Raw genomic sequence first — 21756 nt, 5'->3', positions numbered from 1 at the left:
CTCCCTGCTCACCTCCACCCTCCTCTCACCCCATGCACACACCACCCACTCCACCTAGAACTCTTACACCTATCCAACCCATTCATGCTCCAGCCATAACTTCCATATGTTCTTATATTCCTTTAAACTACCTCTCCTTCTATACCAGAATTCCTCCTTCATGATCGTATCCTTAACTTCTTTTCTCCATTCTCCTACTATTGGGGGTTCTTTCGCCTGCCACTTCCGTGCTATGATTTTCCTTACCTGAAACAGGCATCTTATAATTGCGGGCTGGGTGTCTTTTAGCATATCATTTTCCTCCAGCAAACTCAAAAGGCAAGTTCTAGCCTCCATTTCTAATGAGGACCCAAATACTGCATTGATTTCCTCCACTAATTTTTCCCAGTACCTATATAACTTGGGGCATCGCCAGAACATATGTATTAGGTCTCCTCTCCTATCTCCACAATGCTGACATTTCGCATCCTGCCTCTTACCAAACCTAAATAATTTCTCTGGTGTGTAATAAAGTCTATAAATCAAATACAAATAAGAGACCCCCTGTGACGGTGATAGAGAAATCCTTGGCCCTAATGCCAGAATATACTTCCATTGTTCCTCCGTTATTGTACCAACCTCTTCCTCCCATTTAGTTCTCTTTCATGACTCCACCTCCCCTTCTTGCCCCACCTTGTTTATACTCCTGTACATTTCTGAAATCAGCCCTTTAGACCCCCTAATATTTACCAATTTCCTTAACAAGGGCATTTCACTCCACTCTAACTCCCTGCCTTTAAATTGTACCTCCAGGGCATGCCTCACTTGCAAGTAGCTAAAAAACAATCTGTTAGGCACTGCAAACTCCTCTCTTATCTCTTGAAACGTTTTCAACCTCCCTGCCCTATACAGTTGCACCAAGCAGTGAATACCCCTCCTGTCCCATTCTTCTATTTTCCCCATCACACTGAGCTTGTTCAAATTTTTGTTGTTCCATATCGGGGAAAACTCGGAGAACCCCGTGTATCCCAATACAAGCCTTTACCGTCTTCCAGCATCTAATCATTAGCTGAGTTGTTGGGCAGCTATATCCAAAAAGTTCAGCCTCCACTGCTTCCACCTCTGTATCATGACTGATGTTATACATCCATACACTATTTATTCCTACTCTTTCTTCCAACAGATTACTGCCTCTCATAAACTGTATTTGGGCTGCCAAAAAGTAACTCCGGGGGTCTGGTAGCGCCAGGCCTCCCTCCTCTCTCGGCTGCCGCAGTGCCTTCAGGCCAATTCTTGCCACTCTGTTTTTCCAGATTAATTCCCTAAACAAACTATCCAGCTTCCAAAACCAATGCTTCGGGATCCAGACAGGAGAATTGTGTAACACAAATAAAATTTGCGGCATCCATATCATCTTAATAAGATTACATCTACCGGTGACCGAGAGAGGAAGACCACCCCACACCCGGCTTTTCTGTTTTAACTTTACCATTAGTGGTACTACATTGCCTGTTATGTACTGCCCTGGGTCTTTGGTTATGTTTACCCCCAAGTACCTCATTTGATTTACAATTTTTATGGAATTCACTTGTCTTGGGAGTGGATTTACCATGGGGTCTTATTGGTAAAAGAGCTGATTTTTCCCAATTAATTCTCAGACCTGAAAAACACCCAAATTCTTTGATCAGTTTCATAGCCGCTAGCAAGGAGGCTTGTGTATCTTCCAAAAACAACAGGATATCATCCACATACATTGGGACTTTCTCCTCTGCGCCCCTTCTTTTAAAACCCTGAAATTCCTGCGACATTCTTCGAGCAACCACCAGAGGCTCCAATGCAAGGGCGAAGAGTAGGGGCGACAATGGACACCCCTGTCTCGTCCCCCTCCCAAGTGGAACCACTCGGAGCACTCACCATTGACCCTGACTCTGGCTCTCGGTTTGTCATATAAAAGACTCAACCAATTCACAAAATTAGGGCCAAATTTGAACTTTGCCAGTACTTTCCACAAATAATGCCACTCAAGGCTATCAAATGCCTTGACCGCATCTAGTGATAGAATAGCTCTATTACCTTCTTTCTCCGTAGGTACTTGTATATTACTATACATTCTTCTAATATTCATGCTCACCGATCTATCCGGTATGAAACCGGTTTGGTCTGAGTGTATTACTTTGGGAATTATCTTTTTTAACCTGTTTGCTAGGGCTTTTGCCAGAATCTTAACATCTGTACATAGAAGTGAGATTTGTCTGTATGAGGCTACATCTAACGGGTTCTTCCCTTCTTTTAACAGAATTAGAATAGTGGCTTCTGTCATGGACATGGGCAATCTACCTTCCACAAGGGCTCCATTCAAGACTTCCAGTAGTTTTGGGAGCAGGACATCCCCGTATCTCTTATAAGTTTCTATGGGCAAGCCGTCAGGTCCTGGCGCTTTTTGATTCACCATTTCCTTTACCACTCTTTGCAACTCCACCAGTGTCAACGGGGTTTCCAGGGCATCTCTCTCCTCACTGGATAACGGGGCTATTTTCAGTTTTTCAAAGAACTCCCACATTTCCCCTTCTATATCCAACTGTGGGGCCTTATACAGATCTTCATAGTAGTCTTTAAACACTTCCACTATACAAGGGGTAGTTCTAATAGTGTTCCTGTCCGTATCCCATATTGCTGATATAGTGGATGAGGGGCCATTTGCCCTAGCTATCAATGCCAAAGTTCTACCCACTAATTCCCCTTCACAAAAAAATTCTGTTTCTGAAACATTCTCCTCTTTTCCTCTTTCTCCGGTACTAGTTTCCTGTATTCCTCCTGGCCTACTACCCAAGCCTCATGTCTAGCTATAGTTGGCTCCTCCAAGTATCTCCCTTCTGCCACCATCACCTTTTCTCTTATTCTATATTCCCTGACCTGTGTTATCTTTTTGACATAGGATATTTTCTAAATGAAGACCCCTCTAAGGAATGCCTTCAGGGCGTCAAAGGGTTAAACCTAGCGGGGCGGATCCTAAATGATTATTTATGAATTCTTTCAAATTACCAGCAATCCCCCCCATCATCCTCGATTACTTCAAGCCAAAAGGGGTTCAGTCTCCACTCCCCCCCTCCAACACTCAGCCCCGTTCTGACTGAAAAGACTACTGGAGAGTGGTCTGAGAGCCCCCTTGGCTCAAAATCTATCCCTCCCACTATCCTCAGGGCTTCCTCATTACAGAGCACTAAATAAATCCTAGATAAAGTAGCATGCGTCCTCGAATGGCATGAATATTGCTTCTCACTCGGATGCCACTTCCTCCAGATATCTACCCATCCTACTTCCTCACATAATTGGAGGAGCGGGCCCTTAGATAGCCCTCCAGGAGCTACCCTTGTTGGAAATCTATCTACGCAGTTGTCCATGGCCATATTAAAGTCCCCTGTCACTACAACCAGCACCCCAGGTTTGTCCGCTATACAACTTATCAATTCGCTGAGTATCTCTGTTTTGAATGGTGGAGGAATATACACACTTGCAAGAATACAGCCCCGCCCCTCAATATTACAGTAGAGAAAAATATATCGACCATACTTATCCAGTTTACTCTGTCTGCAGGAAAAGACCAACCCAGTATTTATTGGCACACTCACACCCCTTGAGTACAAGGTGTGAGTTGAGTGATACTGCTCTTGATAGTTCCTATTCCTTAGAGTGTTAACTGTTCCCTTATCCAGGTGGGTCTCCTGGAGACAGAGTATCCTGACATCCCTTGTTCTGGCCATAGAAAAAATTGCCTGTTCTTACATACATCTTTTACCCCCCGCACATTCCATGAACATACCTTCATACATTTAAATTTTCCTGAGGTTGCCCTCTTATCTATTTTTGTGCCTACCATTCACCTATTCCTATATCTTGACTCAAAATAATTCTCAATTCCCAAAACTTATGTGGTTACTATTTGAAATTTTAGTGCTTTTACTTTTTGTATTTCTTCAATACCTCCTACTTCACTCCACTCTACCCTCTTACCCCCCTCCCCCCCATGCAACCATATACACATCCCCTTCCCCAATCCTTCCCCATAATTCTCAATTACCAAAACTATTGTGATTAATATTTGAAATTTTAGTGCTTTTACTTTTTGTGTTTCTTCAATACTTCCTACTTCACTCCACTCTGCCCTCCTACCCCCCCCCCCCCCCATACAACCATATACACATCCCCTTCCCCAATCCTTCCCAACCCCCCATCCCATCCCCCCTCCCCCACCGACCCAACCTTGGGCCCATCTCACCGAGCTTCTAGAGTGACCGTGTTACCCCACAAACCATGGATACACCTCCTTCCCCCTTTTGCATTGCAACCCGAACCTTTATAAAAGGGGGAATTACCCCCAACATAACCAATATGTAAAGGATTCATATTTACTACCCCCTTAAACCCACACCTCTGCAAATATATTCATGAAAGAAGGGAGGGGAAGAAGACCGGGGAAAAAAAGAAAAAAAAATTATAAAAAATAAAAAAAAAACGAATCACGTCCCCAAATATATATCTGCTCACTGGGCAAAAGCCCCAAATTCTGTCCTCCACCTCCCTCCCACTCAGGCCTTTCTCCCAGCCCTAGCCTTCCCTCATTCTTCTCCAGCCATGAGAACACTTCAGTGGGAGCATTACAAAATTGCACCTCCCCATTTACTGTTACCCGTAGACGAGCTGGGTATAGCAGCGCATTTTTTTGCTGCTGTAGACTCCGTTTGCACTCTGTGAACTTTGCAAGAAATCTGGGTACAGGGATATTCTTGCGCCATTGTACAGAATATTTTTCATCTCCCTTGCTTTCTGGAGGATAGTAACTTTGTCTCTAAAGAACAAAAGTTTAACTATAAGGGGCCTTGGCTGACCCCCTGAAGATGGAATCCTAGGGGCAACTCTGTGTGCTCGTTCAATAACGAACAGGTTAGAGAATGCGTCCTTGCCAAACATATCCCTGAACCATCCCTCCATAAATTCTGCAGGGTTGTTGTCCTCGCTTTTTTCGGGGAGACCCAGAACCCTCACGTTCTTCCTGCGTGCCCTGTTCTCGTATTCATCCATTTTCCTTAGACATATGTCTAATTGTTCCTTCATCCTTTTAACCTCATGTCTCAGTGGATTCACATCGTCTTCCACCTGACTGAGTCTCTCCTCCAGAGCGGTGGTCCGAGCGCATACCTCCTGCATATCCCTTTTCAGCATAGCTAAATCATCTCTAATACCTCTGAGCTGATCCAATAGATCTGACAGCGCGGTCTTGCAGGCATTAGTTGCTAGGAGAATGTCCTTTAAAGATGGTTCCTGCTCTAGTGTCCCCTTGCCCTCTATTGTTTCATTGCCCAGACCGCTCTCCCTTCCCAGATATGTCTGCGACACTGATTCAGTGACTGTGGGTACACAAACTTCAGCTGGGCCTTGACTTTTCCTTCCCCCATGGTGATTGGCCTGCGCCCCTTGATGTTGCGCACCCCCCATCTGGCTACCTTTTTTAGGTGTACAGTTTGGTGTATGGGCAAAACGTTCCAGCTTTGCTACTGCACCCTGACCTGCTTTATCCTTGGGGCCGTGCATATTGTGTGCCCCAGCTCCTTCTTGTGCTGCGGCCTCCTCTGACCCTTTCTTTTTGGTCATCCTGTCCTCCCTCACCCCTTGGGACTTCAAGAACAGAAAATTATACAGTCCTGCTATATCCTTTCTCCCTCAGATGGTATGAGAGTCTTCTAGTTGCCCCAAAGGAACACCGCCTTCAGAAAAATAGAGCATACAGTGTAGCGTCAGACAGTGTACTCACTCCCCTCCTCACAGCCACTTCTCCAGCCTTCAATGTTTCCTCCCCACTCTTTAAAGTAGGAACTCACCAAGGGGTGCCCCCAAAAGGAAGCTTCCAAAAGTCTCATCCAGGGAGATTACAATCAGGCTTTCCCAGGGCATACAACACATAACATACAGCGTACCTGTGCAGTCTTCCTTACCCCACCAACCAGTCGGCTGCTCTGCTCAGCAGCATCCTCCTGCTTGTATTCAGCCAGCGTAAGCCCTCTGATGAGGGATCCTATGGGACATACACTCCTGTCCCCAGAGAGGCGAAAGCAGTGGCGCCGGTCCGGTTCTCGAGTGAGCCGCTCGTTAGATGTCTCCCTGGAATCTGGCCGTCACAGGCATGGGAATGATGGTGTTCAGGGTTCCAGCGTGGGCATCAGGAGGAGCAGCTAGGTCCGGGTCCGCAACACCCTCCCCTTCCTCTCAACCTCGGGTCATACTCACCAGCCACATCCCCACGTGTACTGCTCTTGTTGAATCTTTACAGGAAGATGAAGGACCCTGACCTTGGGAGGTTGTTCTGGATGCTCTTCCATTGCCTGACCCCTCTTCTAAACTCAAACACTTCCCTGTTGCGCCTTGTCCTGTAATTCATTAAGGAGCACCTTCCAGTCTTCTATAGGGGCATCCTTGCAGCCTGGCTGCTGACTTTAAGCTTTGAGCAGTGAAACATAGCAAAGCTTTTTACAGCCTGCCTTGTATGCTGAAAACAGACTATTCCTAAAACAAGGGTACAAGAGCCAGGTCCAAGAGTTGTACTGCTGGATTTGGAGGCTAGATGAAAGCCAGAAGATAGAGAGCTGTATGGTGTACCAGCCCTTAGTGATCAGAAAAGCACCTCTTATATCTGTGCAGTCTATTTGCTGTAAATATAACGTCACAGACTTCCCCGCACCTTACATGTCCTACATGCATATGTACCATCTGCATTACGGTAGCACTACAACTGTCCCTCCTCCATCCCTTCTCATTTGTTCTTTTCTCAGTGTAGCGCCCCCCTGAGTATACTGGGAACAAAGAGACACCTCCAGATACCGGGAGCGGGCTTACATTCACCCCAGGGCTGAGTCCATGGCAATAATGGGAAGTGAGAACAAATACGGGTGCCAGTCACTGTAGTATTTTTCAATGCTTTAATGAAAAACTTGAAAGAAGTAGTAGTAAAGAGGTTAAGGGGAGGTTGCAGATACCTTTTTGTAGCAGATCACTTACAGACTCTTCAGAATAGAGGACAAAACAGTTTTCTCTCTGTAAATCTTGTATTGGTGAGTAGGTCTCTGCCACAGACCTAACAAACATTATAATGTCTGGATAATCCTCTCTCACAGAACTTAGCAGCCAGCGGATACCTGGATAAGTCTCTCTCACAAACTTAGCAGCCAGGAATGTATTACCTTGATTGAATTGTAGAACAGCGTCACAGTACCAGAACCTTTAAGCCATCCAGCGATACTGTAAGGGTAGGTTAGAGATAGAACAGCTTCTTCACAGTACCAGAACCTTTAAGCAATCCCGGCAGTACTGTAAGGGTAATTTGAATATAGAACAGCTTCTTCACAGTACCAAAACCTTTAAGCCATCCCGGCAGTACTGTGAGAGTAGGTTAGAGATAGGTGCGTCCTCCAAGTAAGTCACCAGACCCTTCTGAGAGACCAGCCTTCATCCTGGCTCTCTCCAGCAAGGGTCCTCCCCTGGATCTCCTCAGCTTGGCTCGGCTTCCTCCACCTAGGCAAGGCAGCCTAAGGACCACCTGTGCGGTAGTAGGCCCCAGACAGGCTTCTGGGCCTACTTGCACAGCTGCAGTAATGCAGCCCTCCAGCCTGGAGGGCCACGAGGTAAGAACTGATCCCTAGCACATGGCATCTGTCCCATAAATACTCTCCCCCAGAATTCACAGCAGCAAGAACCTCCCACTGGGCTGTTTCTGAAAGAAGAATATTCATTAAAGTTTTACTAAGTTGTTATTCACACACTGTTCCATGGTACCAGTGACACCTACTGGCAACAGTGGAAACTGCACAACCAAGTAAATTCCAGAACAGACCCAGTAAACTATACATTAAATCTGAGCTGGTTACAGCTCAGCCAAAAACTAAATTTACCTACGATCACCTGATCAAAAAGGAGCAGGGTGCTACATCAGGAATACCAGAAAAAAGTTTGTTTCCCCCTCCAATGCTCACAAAGTGTAGCATATCCACACATGTTAACGCCAATGCTTTCTTCTCTGTGTCCCTCTGATGAAGGCAGGCCATAGATGATGCAATTTTCTTTTCTGCAACCAGGGTTTGCTCGATCTCCCCATCAACACAGTCAGTGTTGATGGGGGAACCCCTCCTACGGAGCCATTGTGTTCTCCCGGTGGGGAGGGAGCCGTTCCTGCTGAGAGAATACAGTGAACCCAAGTCAACTGATGAATCTACTTGGGTACAATCAGCCTACTCATAGATGGTGTGAATCTCGGTCAGTTTATCATGGACTGGCTGAGATTTGAACCATCTATGGCCAGCTTTAGTTTCACTTTGTAAACCTCAAATTGCACAGTAGAAGCACATTTGTTTTACTTTTTTTGTTTTATTTACTTTTTTTAGCTGCTTCTCCTTCTAGCAGTGATTTACAGCTTATACTGCGTCATGGGGCCTGCAGCTACAGAGGTCAGGGAGTTTTAAATGCAGAAAAATAATAGACAAAATAGGGTGTGCACAGTGTATTCAGCTGATCTGTGCAGTGATCCCTATTTTTTTTTTAATGGTTCAATTAAAAAAAGTGAAAGCAGCACATGATTTATGTTATTGTGAACTGAACCTAGCTTGTAACGTCAAATGGGACAAGAGCAGATTCCAGCTGTTTTAGCTGTCATTTGCAAATCTGAATCTGATTGGTTTGTGAATGGGCACCACGTACAGTTATAAGTTCCTCAACTTTGATAAATGTGATTCATTGTAGTAGCCTCGCTGCCCCCTAGAGGCTGATATTATAACTTCAGCCCAGCACTGTCATCACACTACTCAATGCTGCCTGACTGCATTTGGCAGCACTAGTTCCTCTCTCCCTGATACTTTATTCTTTTTGGCGGTTTACATTTTCAATGTACATATTAAAGGGATTGTAAAGGTAAAAAATTTTTCACCTTAATGCATTCTATGCATTAAGGTGAAAAAACTTCCGACAATACCGCCGTCCCCAGCCCCCCCTTTTTACTTACCTGACCCCTCGAAAGTCCCGCGCTCGCTCCCAACATCCATTTTGCCGCTCAGCCTGGCCGCTGATTGGCTACAGTGGATGGATTGAAAGCAGCGCAGCCATTGGCTCGCGCTGATGTCAATCACATCCAATGACGCGGCGCACCAGGGGGCGGGGCAGAGTGATACAGTGAGCGGCTATAGCCACCGGCTGTATCACGGGAGCGAGCCCACAAGAACTAACCACCATGCGAGGGAGCTCGCATTAAGGTGGTTAGTTCTCTCAGGGGGGGCTGAAACAGCCACCGAGGGACCCCAGAAGACTAGGTTCGGGGCCACTCTGTGCAAAACGAGCTGCACAGTTAAGGTAAGTATAACATGTTTGTTATTTAAAAAAAAAAAATTACCTTTACAACCCCTTTAAATACACTACATGTAATAACTAATAGTGATGAAACCATGATTGCCCAAAATGGTGACAGCAGAAAGCCTTCTCAGTTTGTACATGGATCTTAGGGAGCTTCCATGTACACTGTAGGGTAGAGAGATCTGCAGGAGTTAGGTTACCAGTCACACACATCATTTAAGTGTTTTGTAGGACTCAGTGGGGGGTTTAATGCTGCTAACCCCCCATATACCAATCTCATACAGTGAGGGGAAATTCAGCATTGTTGTAATAAAAGAGATGTAGTTCAGAACTGTATTATAAAATTAAATATATGTATTTACATGAATAAAGTCCCCCTGGTGTATTTTGCATTTCGGGCATAAGAGGGAGTCCCTTCTTCCCCACCTATGTAATTGTACTGGCGTTCTATAGGCTCTACGTAGGATAAATAGTTGTGACAGTTTATGGGATGCAGATACAGATACCACCGATATAGATTCTAAAGCCATGTCCCAATGTCCCATTGGTCCCTGTCTATATCCCCTACATCTTCCACCCACTTACTTCTACTTTTGAAGGAGGCATGGTCTTGGACCGAGGACAACATAACTGTGTAGATCCTGGATATCAGTCCTCTCCGGGCCACTACCCAGAAGACTTTCATCAACAATGGCGATGATGATATTGTCAAGGAGCAGATTTGCTGTTGTGCCCGAAGGGCATGTCAGAGTTGGAGATATTTATAGAAGCCCCTAGGGGTTAATTGGTATCCCTGACATAATTTTTCATATGTTTTTAACACCTCTCCCTTATATAACTGTGGAAAGAACCAGATCCCTCTCTCCTTCCAGGGGGTAAACTCCTGCAGATCTCTAAGCTCTAGAAATTTAGGGTTATTCCACACTGGGGTGAAGGGCAGTGGACCCTCTATCTTCAAAATCTTCTGACATTCCCTCCACACCTTCCTAAGGAGGAAACTAGTGAGGGCAAAATGCAGAAAGCTTGGTAGGTCCATATCCATATGGGAGGCCGCCTTCAGCAAAGGGTCAGACACAGTCACCAAATTGATCACTGGGTCATCCCCCACCTCCTGTCCCCACCCTACCAGCTGCTGAAGCTGTGAGGCTAGGAAATACATTTTAGGGTGAGGTACTGCTAGTCCCCCCTGTCCTTTCTATATTGCAGAGTGGTTAAACTGATCCTGGCCACCTTCTTCTTCCAGATCAAATCTCGCATCATGGAGTCAATTCTTTTAAACCATTTGTTCGAAATCCACATAGGTGAATTATGAAAAATGTACAGAAGCTGCGGGGCCCATACCATTTTTATTAAGTTCACCCGTCCCACCACTGATAGGGGAAGCTTACACCAACTGGAGCATTTTACTTTCTGCCTATCTAAGAGTGGACCCAGGTTCAGCCAAAGGTATTCGGCCGGATCTGGGAAGACCATCACTCCCAGGTATCTAAAGCTGTTTACTATGGCAATCTGCTCTGCTCCCGCCGGCAGGGGCTAATGGGGACAAAGGGCACCCTTGCCGAGTGCCTCTGTGCAACTCAAATGGAGACGAGAGATTATTGTTTATGCAGAGCCTGGCTCTAGGTCTAAAATACAGAACCTTCACCCATGTGATAAACTGGTTCCCCAGTCTGAACCTTGCCAGGATTTTCAGGAGGTAGGGCCACTCCACACTGTCAAAAGCCTTTGCAGCATCCAGCGATAGAATGGCCCTACCCCCCAGGATTATCCACCAGCACCTGTAGGTTCATATACAGCCGCCGAATGTTATCAGCCATAGAGCGAGTGGGGATAAAGCCTGACTGGTCACGATGGACCAGCCTACCTATTACCCGAGAAAGTCTTGTGGCCGAAACTCTAGCCAGAAGCTTGACATCAGCATTTAATGATGAGATCGTGTGATAGGAGTTTGGCAGAAGCTTATCCTTACCCAGCTTGGGGAGTACTATAATTATTGCCTCCTGCATGCTATTAGGTAGGCAGCCCATCTCAGCAGCTTCAGTTAAGGCCTGTAACAGTGGAGGTAAAAGGACTTCACTATAGCGGGAGTACACCTCCGCTGGTAAGCCATCTGAACCAGGTGATTTATGGTGCGGGGCTCCTTCCAAATCATCCGTCAGTTCTGTCAGAGTGATTGGAGTATTTAGCACCTCCCTCTCAGCCTCCAAGAGCTGGGGAAAGGGGCAGTCTTGTTAGAACAGGGCCAGGTCTGATGGAGTATAGGAAGATTTAGATGTATACAAATCATTATAGAACTGATGAAAATTGTTTAAAATTTCAGAACTGAGAGTATGTGTCTCCCCATCTCTGCCCTTATGGCTAAGATGTTAGAGGACTCCCTTTTTTCCCTGGCTACAAAAGCCAGGAGGTGACCGGTGTTTTCTCCCTCCTCAAAGTAGCTCTGCTGGTGAAAGTATCTTCTCTTCTCCGCTGCAGATAGCAGAACAGAGTTGTATAGGGATTGTGCCTTGGTCCAAGAGTCATGATTGGATTAGGAAGGGTCTGCAACTAATGCCTGTTCTCTAGCTCTCATTTCATCCTGTACTCCAGTCCCTGGAGCGGTTTTTAATGTTATTAATTTCTCTGATGAGGCAGCCCCTCAAAAAAGCATTGAGTGTATTGCACACCAAAGTCGCATTAGCAGATTCCCTATTATTTTGCAGGAACTCCCGTAGTGCACCCGTGACCCTGTCGGGAGACGGGAACAGGGTTAGCCAAAAAGGATTCACTTTCCATAGTGGATGGCCCGTCACTGCTGTGACATCTAGTCTTACCCAGAATGGAGAGTGATCGGATAATAGACGCGGCTCATAAGCCGAGTCCCTCACCCGCTGCATTAGTGTTTCATTACCCCGCCCCAAAATAATACGGGAGAGTCCATCATGTGTGGCAGAATGACACAAATAGCACCTGTCGTCAGCATGCCTCTCACACCACACATCATGGAGCCCCATTTTAGAGAGCAAAGAGGCAAAAGCCGTCTTCCCCTCTGACAATCTCACTGTTCTGGGAGCCAAAGGCATTCTGTCCAAGGGAGGGTCCAGGGCATTATTAAAATCACCCAGGGCTAGCACTGGGATATTTGGAAACAGAGCCATAAAATGTGCCAGACTTCTAAGTGGAGCTGCCGAAAATGGCGGAAGAATGTACATTGCAGCAATGATACACATTAACTCGTTGAGCTTACACAGCAAGAAAACAAATTTGCCCTCACTGTCCACCCTCTGCTGAATAAACTCAAAAGAAATAGTAGCAGAGATCAACACACTGACCCCCCTGGAATAGGAGGAATGCGTGAAATGAAATTGCGTTGGATATTTACGGGAGCTCTGCATATGCGTTTCCTGGAGACATTATCTGTGGCTGCAGTCTACCAAGGTATTTAAACATTGCATTTCTTTTGACCTTATCCCCTAAGCCTCTAACATTCCATGACATGAATACTATACCCTTATTAGTTACATCAGCCATTGGGGAGAAAAAATTATTAAATGCACATAGGTTAGTAAAAATAAGAAGGACCTATTCATCCTACCCCATTCTATTAATATACCCTTCATGGCTATTAATGCCAGTTTGAGGTACTGTAAGTATGTATGTAGAGTAAGTCTGAGTTCAACCATATTAGCAAGTAGTTAAAGACAGCATTCTTGCACCACCTAGTGGCCATGTGAAGTTTGGACAGCAAAATCTGGATCCTCAGATATATTTCCTGCAGAAATAAATGCGACATGTGCAGGGGGAGAGATAAGAGCAACGCGACCGGGAATAGGTCAACACTTTCCGTGGCCAACAGGGCCCAGATGAGAACAAAAAAACATCCCAACACTGATGAGGGGAACAGTCCTCGCAGGACCAACTTGTGGGGGTTCAATAGCAGCTGTGAGGCAATTAGGCTTCTTATGCCAGCTAACTCAGAGCACAGTGAACGTAACCAAAATAAGGCTCTATGTGGCATAAGTATCAGACTGCTCTGATCCTCCCCGCTGATCTAAGAATCCTCAAAAGCACCTTTGAAGGGGGTTGTAGATATCTGTAAATTACACTATTTTACTAGGGCGGATGCTGTGCCAGCTGCCTCTCCTCTCTGTCAAGCCAGTGCATTGCAGCCTTAGGATTATCAAAGAAATGGGAGTTGCCAGTGGCGATGACCTTCAATTTTGCAGGATAGAGCATGAAGTACTTGACATTTAAATCATGTAGCCTCCGCTTAATATCTATGAACTTGTAGCGTTGCCTCTGTACTTCTGCAGAAAAGTTAGGAAACAGGGATACTTTTGCATTATCAACTTTGAATGTGCCAGCCATCCTGGCCTTATTCAGGATGGCATCTCTGTCTTTGTAGTTCAGGAGGCGGAACAGGAAGGGTCTTGGTGGTGCGCCCAGTGGTGGGGGTCTTGCAGGGACCTGGTGCGCCATGCTTCAATAAAAGCCACTGTATTTTTGCCCTCCGCCCTCTCTGGTATTCCCACCGCATGTATGTTTTTTCTACGTAAGCGGTTCTCCATGTCCTCCAAAACGGGCCGCATTGGCGGTGGCCACTGATTGTACATGACTAACATCTCTTTGCAGGGCTCCCATTCCTCTTCCAATGTACCCAAATGACCCTCCAGGGCAGACGTGCGCTCCCGCAGCTTCTGCATGTAATGCCTCACTAGGAATATCTACACCTTCACGCCCTTTACTTCCCCTGTCAGATCAGCTATGGATGAGGTACAAGTGGTGAGAGCAGTAAAAATGTCCCGCAATGTGGGCTCTGGGTCAGTTGCACACATGTGTGACGCCGTCGCCATGTTGGAGGCCTGCAGCCTATCACTTACTTACTGTAAGGCCTGATTTACATCCAGGAGCCTGGGGACGCCATCCATGGATCTCCGGATTGCTCTGCTCATCCCACGGGTCCGGTTGCTGGAAGAGTGCCAGGTCTTTTGTGGCCAGGTTCTTGCTGAACAGCCGAACAGCTGCTGTGCGGCCTCTTTCGCTGAATGAAGCGGGAGGCCACCATCATGGCCTTGGGTGTCTGGCAGTGCTATAGCTCCCGTTCCTCTCCTGGACATGTCCGCTCCAAGATAAACCCAGCCGGATGTTGTAAATCAGTACCTAGTGTAGGCAATCCCGGCTTGTTGTTGTGTCGGATGGTGGTGCTTAGAACAGGATTAAGCAAGATACTCAGTGGAACTCTCACAGGCACGTCCTACTGCATGCCCCACGTAGCCACGCCCCTCCATACCAGTTTTTACCATTTCTGTTAATGCTGGTATTTCCGATACCTCTGTCTTGTCTAACAGAGCTCCAGAGTGCCTCTCATACACAACCTTTGTATAAAGCAATCCAGCACACTGTGAGACCACTTTCCACAGTAGTACAAAACATTGCATTAAACGATTCCACCATTTGCGATTTCTACACAGTACAGCCTGCAATATCCAGCTTCAATCAGCTGTACCCCATGGTACCAGTTCTCCAAGCACAGGAGAGGACGGCAGGACATACACTGGCTGTACACTACTTGATTTTAACATATCCTTAAGCTAAGGTGACCAGATTTTTAAAATGAAATCTGGGGACATATTTTTTTTTTTTACTTGTAATGGCAGCAATCGACGACTCTTTGCCTGTCTCCGCTGCCGCCCGCCTCACAGCCTGTCAAGTCTAAAGCCCCATACACACTATCAGATTTTCTGCTGATTTTTTCCTTCAGATTTACCAAAACCATATAATATGAGGTCAAACCTTAGGAGTTTTCAATTTGTATGCAATTAGGCAGGCCTTTGCACTACATGGTTTTGGTAAATCTGAAGACAAAAATTAGCAGAAAATCTGATAGTGTGTATGGCTTTACTCTTCGAGCCCGGGCTACTACTGGGTGGGGAGCAGGGGGAGATCACTCCACCAGGGAAAGCAAGGAGATAAGCAGGCAGGTGGCTGGCCGGGACTTCTGCCAAGGCAGAACATGCGAGTGGAGCTGAATGGGCATGCGCCCGAAACTGAAGAAATAGTCCCTCCGCTCCGACCAGCACATGATCATCAGAAAGGGGCACACATAATGGAAAAAAATAAACCCCCATTAGCTAGTAGGAGCGGCAGAGGAGGGGGGGTGCAATTCAGATTTTTTCTTTTCTGCACGGGCTTAGCCCCAGCCCCTGTTCAAATCCAATCAGGGGACAAAACTGGGGACAGACTTGGTCCGGGGACAGTGTCCTCAATCCGGGGACTGTCCCCAGAAACCGGGGATGTCTGGTCACCCTACCTTAAGCATGACTGTCACAAAATACACATGTTTCCCTTTATGCATTGTGGACAAACTTTCTGCTGTGCGTTTACACTCGCTTTGACCTTCAATCATGAGAGGATTAGTCTCTGCAACAGCCCGTGCACATTGGGCTATAGGCTGTTCTGCAGATGCCTCTCCTGGCCTAGCAGCTATAGCGTCCACTACTCTTTTAGCCACAGAATTTTCTTCCAGCATTGCTATTAGTCTCTTGGCTCAGTCATCCCAATAGTTGTTCACAATAGTTTATGCTCCTCAGCACTGAATCCGTTCAAGGAGGCATAGACAGACCAAGAGGCTCAACAGCATCTGAAACACTGCTCTGGTCAGGTTTACACTGCTCAACATTAAACACATCACTTTGTTTTACCCTGCATTGTGGCAACACATTTTTAGCCACACCATATTGCAGTACCCCACCCTCACCACCGTGAGCAGATGAAGTTTGATTCCAGACATCAAGTTTTGCATTATCACGCATGTCATTTTTGATTTTAACATTTGCCTCCCCACTGAACAGAGCACTGCAACAAGGCAAGGCAAGTCTTTTTTAGCACAAACAGGGGATCTCCTATTTGGGGTCACTTCCACTCCCATGTGCACAGCCATAGTCAGCCTGTTACTCTCTCCTGCTGTATTTCCCTATATGGTTACCGGGTGAAATGAAAGACTCTCCGGCTTCCCAGCCCTCTTTGTGGGAATAGTGAGCCACCTCTTCATAGGAGCCCCATCATCCCGAATACTTTTCTCGGGCATCCAAGCCCTCTGTGGGAACAGTGAGCAACCTCCTCATAGCAGCCCCACCATCCAGATGACACTTCATCTCTGGTTACCATGGGAGACCGCACTCTCCCTGCAGAGCTTCTCCAGCCCTCTCCAACTGGCTGTAAGAGTTCCATTTGAGCCCACCAGCCAGGACTCTCATCAGGATCATTCCATCATCCACCATAGGTCTCACGACCGACCTTGCCTTTTTTTGCTACAACATGCATCTTTGCATCAACAGATGCAGAGTTACTTCAGAAAATTGTTTGGCGTACTGTCTCCTTACACCTTTGACACAGCAACCCTCACTTTGCTTGACACAGCAACAGCAATACACACAGTCTCTGACACTCACAGTTTCTGGCATGCGAGGATCTGGACCAGCACCATCAGTTCCCACCGCCAATTTCTCCATCCGGGGTGATTAATCTCTAGTGGTGCGTCCGAGTTGAAGAAATAATGTCAGTCCCGACTGCATTTTCAAGGGCATGGCAGTCCATTTTTATTCAAACGAAACAAAGTTCAAAAATAAACATCAGATTCCCTCGTATTCAGCATTACAGTCCTGCTTCAGAACAACCAGCATTCAGCCTTCCTGGCTAAAAACACAGCACTCCTGCTCAGGCCTTACACCTTAGGCCTTGGTCTGTCTTCCCCAGACTTGACGTTCAGCACCTCTGTGCTTGCAGCTTCGTGCGGTCCTGGCTCCCTCCTAGGGATGAGTCGCTCACCCCCCGGTTCGGTTTGCATCAGAACATGCGAATAGGCAAAAATTCATGCGAACACCGTTAAAGTCTATGGGACACAACATGAATAATCAAAAGTGCTCATTTTAAAAGCTTATATGAAAGTTATTGTCATAAAAAGTGTTTGGCGATCCGGGTCCTGCCCCAGGGGACATGTATCAATGCAAAAAGAAGTTTTAAAAACGGACGTTTTTTCAGGAGCAGTGATTTTAATGATGCTTAACCACTTGCCGACCGCCTAACGTAGATATACGTCGGCAGAGTGGCACGGGCAGGCAGAATCACGTATATATACGTGATCTGCCTCCCGCGGGCGGGGGGTCCGATCGGACCCCCCCCCGGTGCCAGCGGCGGTCGGCATCTGACTGGGAGAGTCGGGAGGCGAGGGGGAGACCATCCGATCGTGGCCCCCCCCTCGCGATCGCTCCCAGCCAATGGGAATCCTCCTCTGCCTGTGTGTAGTTTCACACAGGCAGAGGATGTGATGTCATCTCTCCTCGGTCTGGCAGTTTCCGTCCAGCGCCGAGGAGAGAAGACATGTAAGTGCACACAACACAAACACACACAGTAGAACATGCCAGGCATACCTTACACCCCCGATCCCCCCCCGATCGCCCCCCGATCACCCCCCCCCCCTGTCACAAACTGACATTAGCAGTATTTTTTTTTTTTTTTTTCTGATTACTGCATAGTGTCAGTTTGTGACAGTTACAGTGTTAGGGCAGTGAGTGTTAGGCCCCCTTTAGGTCTAGGATACCCCCCTAACCCCCCCTAATAAAGTTTTAACCCCTTGATCACCCCCTGTCACCAGTGTCACTAAGCGATCATTTTTCTGATCGCTGTATTAGTGTCGCTGGTGACGCTAGTTAGTGAGGTAAATATTTAGGTTTGCCGTCAGCGTTTTATAGCGACAGGGACCCCCATATACTACCTAATAAATGTTTTAACCCCTTGATTGCCCCCTAGTTAACCCTTTCACCACTGATCACCGTATAACTGTTACGGGTGACGCTGGTTAGTTCGTTTATTTTTTATAGTGTCAGGGCACCCGCCGTTTATTACCGAATAAAAGTTTAGCCCCCTGATCGCCCGGCGGTGATATGCGTCACCCCAGGCAGCGTCAGATTAGCGCCAGTACCGCTAACACCCACGCACGCAGCATACGCCTCCCTTAGTGGTATAGTATCTGTACGGATCAATATCTGATCCGATCAGATCTATACTAGCGTCCCCAGCAGTTTAGGGTTCCCAAAAACGCAGTGTTAGCGGGATCAGCCCAGATACCTGCTAGCACCTGCGTTTTGCCCCTCCGCCCGGCCCAGCCCAGCCCACCCAAGTGCAGTATCGATCGATCACTGTCACTTACAAAACACTAAACGCATAACTGCAGCGTTCGCAGAGTCAGGCCTGATCCCTGCGATCGCTAACAGTTTTTTTGGTAGCGTTTTGGTGAACTGGCAAGCACCAGCCCCAAGCAGTGTCAGGTTAGCGCCAGTACCGCTAACACCCACGCACGCAGCATACGCCTCCCTTAGTGGTATAGTATCTGATCGGATCAATATCTGATCCGATCAGATCTATACTAGCGTCCCCAGCAGTTTAGGGTTCCCACAAACGCAGTGTTAGCGGGAGCAGCCCAGATACCTGCTAGCACCTGCGTTTTGCCCCTCCGCCCGGCCCAGCCCAGCCCACCCAAGTGCAGTATCGATCGATCACTGACACTTACAAAACACTAAACGCATAACTGCAGCGTTCGCAGAGTCAGGCCTGATCCCTGCGATCGCTAACAGTTTTTTTGGTAGCGTTTTGGTGAACTGGCAAGCACCAGCGGCCTAGTACACCCCGGTCGTAGTCAAACCAGCACTGCAGTAACACTTGGTGACGTGGCGAGTCCCATAAGTGCAGTTCAAGCTGGTGAGGTGGCAAGCACAAGTAGTGTCCCGCTGCCACCAAGAAGACAAACACAGGCCCGTCATGCCCATAGTGCCCTTCCTGCTGCATTCGCCAATCCTAATTGGGAACCCACCACTTCTGCAGCGCCCGTACTTCCCCCATTCACATCCCCAACCAAATGCAGTCAGCTGCATGAGAGGCATTTTCTTTATGTCCTCCCGAGTACCCCTACCCAACGAACCCCCAAAAAAGATGTCGTGTCTGCAGCAAGCGCGAATATAGGCGTGACACCCGCTATTATTGTCCCTCCTGTCCTGACAATCCTGGTCTTTGCATTGGTGAATGTTTTGAACGCTACCATTCACTAGTTGAGTATTAGCGTAGGGTACAGCATTGCACAGACTAGGCACACTTTCACAGGGTCTCCCAAGATGCCATCGCATTTTGAGAGACCCGAACCTGGAACCGGTTACAGTTATAAAAGTTAGTTACAAAAAAAAGTGTAAAAAAAAAAAAAACACATACAAAAATATAAAATAAAAAAAAATAGTTGTCGTTTTATTGTTCTCTCTCTCTCTCTCTCTATTCTCTCTCTATTGTTCTGTTTTTTTTTACTGTATTCTATTCTGCAATGTTTTATTGTTATTATGTTTTATCATGTTTGCTTTTCAGGTATGCAATTTTTTATACCTTACCGTTTACTGTGCTTTATTGTTAACCATTTTTTTGTCTTCAGGTACGCCATTCACGACTTTGAGTGGTTATACCAGAATGATGCCTGCAGGTTTAGGTATCATCTTGGTATCATTCTTTTCAGCCAGCGGTCGGCTTTCATGTAAAAGCAATCCTAGCGGCTAATTAGCCTCTAGACTGCTTTTACAAGCAGTGGGAGGGAATGCCCCTCCCCCCCAACGTCTTCCGTGTTTTTCTCTGGCTCTCCTGTCTCAACAGGGAACCTGAAAATGCAGCCGGTGATTCAGCCAGCTGACCATAGAGCTGATCAGAGACCAGAGTGGCTCCAAACATCTCTATGGCCTAAGAAACCGGAAGCTACGAGCATTTTATGACTTAGATTTCGCCGGATGTAAACAGCGCCATTGGGAAATTGGGAAAGCATTTTATCACACCGATCTTGGTGTGGTCAGATGCTTTGAGGGCAGAGGAGAAATCTAGGGTCTAATAGACCCCAATTTTTGCAAAAAAAGAGTACCTGTCACTACCTATTGCTATGATAGGGGATATTTACATTCCCTGAGATAACAATAAAAATGATTAAAAAAAAAAAAAAATGAAAGGAACAGTTTAAAAATAAGATAAAAAAATAATAATAATAAAGAAAAAAAAAAAAAAAAAAAAAAAAGCACCCCTGTCCCCCCTGCTCTCGCGCTAAGGCGAACGCAAGCGTTGGTCTGGCGTCAAATGTAAACAGCAATTGCACCATGCATGTGAGGTATCGCCGCGAAGGTCAGATCGAGGGCAGTAAGTTTAGCAGTAGACCTCCTCTGTAAATCTAAAGTGGTAACCTGTAAAGGCTTTTAAAGGCTTTTAAAAATGTATTTAGTTTGTCGCCACTGCACGTTTGTGCGCAATTTTAAAGCATGTCATGTTTGGTATCCATGTACTCGGCCTAAGATCATCTTTTTTATTTCATCAAACATTTGGGCAATATAGTGTGTTTTAGTGCATTAAAATGTAAAAAAGTGTGTTTTTTCCCCAAAAAATGCGTTTGAAAAATCGCTGCGCAAATACTGTGTGAAAAAAAAAAATGAAACACCCACCATTTTAATCTGTAGGGCATTTGCTTTAAAAAAAATATATAATGTTTGGGGGTTCAAAGTAATTTTCTTGCAAAAAAAAATTATTTTTTTATGTAAACAATAAGTGTCAGAAAGGGCTTTGTCTTCAAGTGGTTAGAAGAGTGGGTGATGTGTGACATAAGCTTCTAGATGTTGTGCATAAAATGCCAGGACAGTTCAAAACCCCCCCAAATGACCCCATTTTGGAAAGTAGACACCCCAAGCTATTTGCTGAGAGTCATGTTGAGTCCATGGAATAATTTATATTGTGACACAAGTTGCGGGAAAGAGACAATTTTTTATTTTTTTTATTTTTTTTTGCGCAAAGTTGTCACTAAATGATATATTGCTCAAACATGCCATGGGAATATGTGAAATTACACCCCAAAATACATTCTGCTGCTTCTCCTGAGTATGGGGATACCACATGTGTGAGACTTTTTGGGAGCCTAGCCGCGTACGGGACCCCGAAAACCAAGCACCGCCTTCAGGCTTTCTAAGGCCGTAAATTTTTGATTTCACTCTTCACTGCCTATCACAGTTTCGGAGGCCATGGAATGCCCAGGTGGCAAAAAACCCCCCCAAATGACCCCATTTTGGAAAGTAGACACCCCAAGCTATTTGATGAGAGGTATAGTGAGTATTTTGCAGACCTCACTTTTTGTCACAAAGTTTTGAAAATTGAAAAAAGAAAAAAAAAAAATTTTTTTTCTCGTCTTTCTTTATTTTCAAAAACAAATGAGAGCTGCAAAATACTCACCATGCCTCTCAGCAAATAGCTTGGGGTGTCTACTTTCCAAAATGGGGTCATTTGGGGGGGGTTTGTGCCACCTGGGCATTCCATGGCCTCCGAAACTGTGATAGGCAGTGAGGAGTAAAA

General features: G+C 46.2%; 1 protein-coding gene across 1 annotated transcript in view; it reads left to right on the top strand.

Annotated features, from left to right (window-relative positions):
• The window catches only part of LOC141116655 (NACHT, LRR and PYD domains-containing protein 12-like), a 423319-nt gene that overhangs the window by 236052 nt on the left and 165511 nt on the right, over positions 1-21756 (top strand). The window lies entirely within an intron of this gene.

Source organism: Aquarana catesbeiana, linkage group LG13 (genome assembly GCF_042186555.1).
Source record: "Aquarana catesbeiana isolate 2022-GZ linkage group LG13, ASM4218655v1, whole genome shotgun sequence".
Taxonomy (NCBI): domain Eukaryota; kingdom Metazoa; phylum Chordata; class Amphibia; order Anura; family Ranidae; genus Aquarana; species Aquarana catesbeiana.
Note: the sequence above shows the minus strand (reverse complement) of the source record. Positions and strands in the feature narration are given on the sequence as shown.